The sequence below is a fragment of the Thunnus maccoyii genome, chromosome 12, assembly GCF_910596095.1.
Source record: "Thunnus maccoyii chromosome 12, fThuMac1.1, whole genome shotgun sequence".
In the NCBI taxonomy this organism is placed as follows: Eukaryota; Metazoa; Chordata; class Actinopteri; order Scombriformes; family Scombridae; genus Thunnus; species Thunnus maccoyii.
The window spans coordinates 12,092,448-12,097,348 of NC_056544.1; positions in this window are offsets into that span (position 1 = coordinate 12,092,448).

Genomic DNA, 4,901 nt, shown 5'->3' on the forward strand with positions numbered 1-4,901 from the left:
GTATTGCCATTGTGTGAAGTGACTATTTGTACTTAGTGTAAACTAACTATAATGACATCTATTAAAACAAATACTGCTTTTACTGTGTCTCTACATAATGGCCAGTGATTGATATATTGGCATCATATATTCCACTATACATATTATTGGTATTGTAGGCTATCTTACATTTCTATCAAACATGCAGGTTATTTGCTACATTCACTTACCTTTACCTGTCTTTCAGCATCACTGCCGGCTGTTGGGAAAACTGATATCACCCTGCTAGAGGCTCTCCTGGGCTCAGAGGTAAGCTTTGTGTGAATATTCACCTGTGTGCATGATGCAGGTTAGTGCAGTCGGCCAGATATCCCACTATCTACCTGTGTGTGTGTGTATGTGTGTGCGTGTGCATGTGTGTGTTTGTGTGAGTGAGTGAGCCAAATGAGAGCAGTGATGCAGCACCTGCTGATGTATGTATGTGTTTGTGTCTACCTGTGTGTGTGTATGTGTGATGCCAGTGGGTGAGTCGGTGCAGTAAGTCTGTCTGTGAAGCTGGCTCGCGTGGCAGATGGACTGGATTGGACCAAGCTGGACTGGACTGATCTGTGCAGAGCTGAAGAATGGTTCTGCTCACTGTGACCTGGATCTGACTGGAGACCATTGTCCCAGGTGGCACTGGGACCTAGTTGATATAAATACCGGCCAATCACAAAAGCCTTCTTCTGAATGAGGCTAACCAAAAGAGGGAGGGGGAGGGAGGGAAAGTGAATCGAAGTAGAGATGGAAAATGAGGGAGTGATGTCAGGGTGGGTGGCAAAGTAAATTTAGAGTGGTGGCCTGCGAGAAAATGCGTGAGGCAGAGTAGATGGAGAGGAAGAATAGAGGCAGATATTTAACCTTGATTAATTGAAGCAGTGGAAATGTGGAAGAGTCAGTGAGTGGCAGTAATTGAGAGATACAGGTGGTATATAACGAGAGATCCCTTTTTATTTAACTCACCAGTGATAATTGATGGTGGTAAGATGAGAAATACAGTGATTTGTCTCTGCTGACATAATCCTCAACTCCCATTTCTCTCACCAGCAGCAGGTCACCTTGACTTGTACTGAAGTTTGTGTTCTTCCCTCCTCAGGCTCACAGAAAGATTTGGGCACGATTATACACTCACATACACGCAGACAGTGTTCACAACAATGCCGTACTATTTGCAGACAGTCATCGGCTCGAACTGGATCTGTGCATGTCGCAGGTATAAGGTTGGTGGGAGGTGCATGAATGAACTTTTTATCACCTTTTGCAAAGCCACATCTTTTAATGAGAGCTAACAAGTGGCTTCTCTACAAAACTGGACGGCACAAATTTATGATAGAACAGCACATTTTGCTTGCTGTTTCTATTTGATTTTATTAGTGCCTGACCAATATATTAGCACAACAATTTCAGCTTATCACAGCTATATTGGTATTGGTGTATATTGGTGTATAAGCAACTTGAAATTGCAGCACAGAAATGCTAAAGATACAGTACTGTATGTTTGAGGTCATTTAGAAACAGAGACAATTCATAGTTTGTCCACCAGGGAGCACAAGTTTATTTTTCAGACATAAAATGTTCCACACAGGTCATATATCATCATCTATGGTCATATAGGGAAGACCAGGGACAGTTGTAACACTTTTTGCAATTTTCCTGATAAATCAAAAACCATTTACACTGGAGTGGTCCATTTGCTATATTATAAACTTCACTGTGTCAACTACTGGAACAATGTATTTATGTGGTTTTATGAAATATGCACAGGTTGTAAAATTGATTTAAATACAGTCACTCCACTGTTACAACTGTCTCAGTGTACAGGGACAGTTGTAACATGTCAAAAATATATATATTAATCAATCAAATACTGAAAATGAAAAACATTCATGTTATTGTGACTATTCATTTATTTTTTTAAATAATGAATACCTTCACACTACATGACAAAAAAGGGCACAAGTTTATTATTTAGACATAAAATGTTCCACTCAGGTCATATATCATTATGTGATTTTTTTTTTCTCTCTCAAATATTGATCGGTATCACCCTAAAAAATTCAGTATCTGCTGGGCTCTTCAAATCCTGCTTCAATGAACTGTTACTGCATTAAAACTGTTAATTCAAAGAGTCAAATTAGGGGGAAAGGACAGATGCTTTCTCAGACAGCTGACGATATCAGCTCTGTGTGTGTGTGTGTGTGTCATGCATTCATTTGGCAGACATTCATGCCCCATATGGTTATCTGTTCAGTCAACCATATTTAGAGTTTCCCAGCTTCACAAGGGAATTGCTCTCAATCCTCTGAACATTTAAATGCAGACACACACACACGCTCATGCACGCACACTACTCCACCCAATGGCGGGGATGAGCACGCACGTCAGCATTTTAAATGAGCGTAGCACGGTTTAGCAGTTCTGCAGCTCTGCATAGTGAGTTTCTACGGTGCTGTGAATGAGCCTGACATGTCCCTTAAATGGCAGTTTTTTTTATAGCTCACGAGTTCTGTGAATCCATAAACAATCGTGCTGCCACTTTGTGTCTAGATGTGTGTACTGCACATTTATTATTTTAACAACATCATTTATAAGGATGTTATCTGGTGTAGATGAATATGCGGCAGAGCTTGCCACTAATACTGATAGAGTTATGGATTCAATTTTCACTGGGGCCAAACATCATAAAAACATCATGCATTCATCATGCTGCAATGTGCTTTGGAAAGAAATTTGCACATAGATATTGTTACGTAAATATGTTGTGATTGGGAACCAAGTCAGTTATTTCTGCAAACCTTCTAGCTTCAACGAATACATAAATAAATAAATTAGTAATTCTTCAAGGCACCGTCTGGATTCCGATTGATTCACTTTACCACTTCATTGTTGTCTCCGCACTTGTGTTCTTTTTCATGCTGTTGTAATTCAGCTTTCTTTTCTTTTTTTTTTCAGGAAGAACATCTTAAAAATAGAACGTTACCCTTTTCAGAGACAGCTGGCACTGACACACACACTCTTTTAATTTAACAATATGGTAAAAACTTGCTCAATCACCCCCCAGTATTACAGTCATGCGTATTGAAGTGCTGTCTAACAGATGCATTAAGGCAAGCGTAAACATCCACACACACACACACACAGATGCAACAGGTGTACTCACTGTAATTCATCTGATGCAGTAGAACTAATAGCTTTAAGGATGTCAGTGTGCAAGATAAATGAGAAGAAAAGGCTGACTTTGGAGGAGTTTGAGATGCAACAGTAATTCCTCTTTCTCCCTCGTGTCTCATTCATCAGGTAACAAACAATTCTTTTCTTCTTCCTTTCTGTCTGACCTGTAACGCTTTTCCTGAGCAAACCTCGAACACATAGTAAATCTCTAATTTCCTCTTACACCCTCTCTCCTCCCTTTTCTCTCTGTTATCCTTTTCATATTTTCACATACTTGCATGGAACATAAGTTATGGTTTCGGGCAGTGCTGAAATGCTCAAAACCTCCCTGCTGTTCATCAGCCACCCTCCCTCCCTCTCTCCCTTTTTTCCTTCCTCCCTTTGCTGCGGTCATCCTGGTGACAAGCTGCATCTCTGCTGCCGCCGCCGCCTCTCTCTCATCACTTGGGTTGAAACAAAACAAGTGAAACTGACGCTGCTTTGCTGCTATTCACAAACCATTTCACATGAGGAATCCTTCAAGGCCGCAACAGTTGCATCCTTGCACTGATCTATATTTAGTCACATCAGAGCTTCTGTACACAGAAGCGATCTTCATACACAGTGTTTTTATGCCATGTTGCCTTATATGGATGGCTTAAATCTGACAATGCTCTGATTTGGATGCTCAACTGGTCTCTCTTGTTATACAGAACTGAGTCATATATCAGTTTAGGAGGACAGAGGACCTTATAGATGGGATTTTGGTTATTGTAATGTGATACGATTTGAATCTGATCTTTTTTCTCAGTTTTAGATCTTAAATAGGATTGACTGACACCACTTTCTTAAAAACATTGCGCATCAATGTCTCCACAACCTGTCGTTTGCTGCTGTAGCCGTGTCAATGTATTTAGCCTATAAGCAGTTGTAAAGCATTGTGTAAATAAGCAGTCAACCATTTTCTCAGACAGTCCTGTTAACTTGGATGCCCATCATTTTTCCTCAGTTGAGATAACACTACCACAGGCACTCTCCCACTTATTCTTCATTTTGCGTAAAGTAAAACATTTCTAATGTTTATACCCGTCCCTTTTTCTCACATTACAGGCCTGACTAGAAAATAAACGTTGTGATCGTTAACATTCCATTACTCTGTAGCATCCTAGCTAGGTGCTTTGTAGGAGGGGTAATGCTTTTTGTACTGCTCATCCTACATTGACAGTCTACCTTGGGCAAACTATGCTTGCTTAACCATTTGGTTTGAAACTGACATATGGTTTCATTTTTGCCCTAAGGTCACACTAGAGTGGGACCTGAGCTAATCAGAGAGGCATTTGGGCTGACCAGAGGGACACTTAGGGGACCCTTGTACTACCCTGACCTCTGCTCCCCTCCCATGTGCACAGCACTGGCATTAATATCCTTTGAAAGCACCTGTAGTGTCTCATCTTAAAAATTTGTTTGTTCAAAAATATTATTAATTTTGTCAGTATTCCCTCTCTCAAATGTGATTACTGGTTGCTCTACACAACAGTGGGACTATTTTTCATTATTATTTCTATTCCTATTTCCATATTATATCCTAATGTCTTATAGCCACAATATGTGAAATGTGAATTATTTCTCCAGAGCACAGTGTATTTTATTGCTGTTTTTTTTTTTTTTTTTTGGAGCCCTCCAGTTGCCCTCAAAAAACCCATTAAGGCAGACTGACACAAGTCATCTGCGTG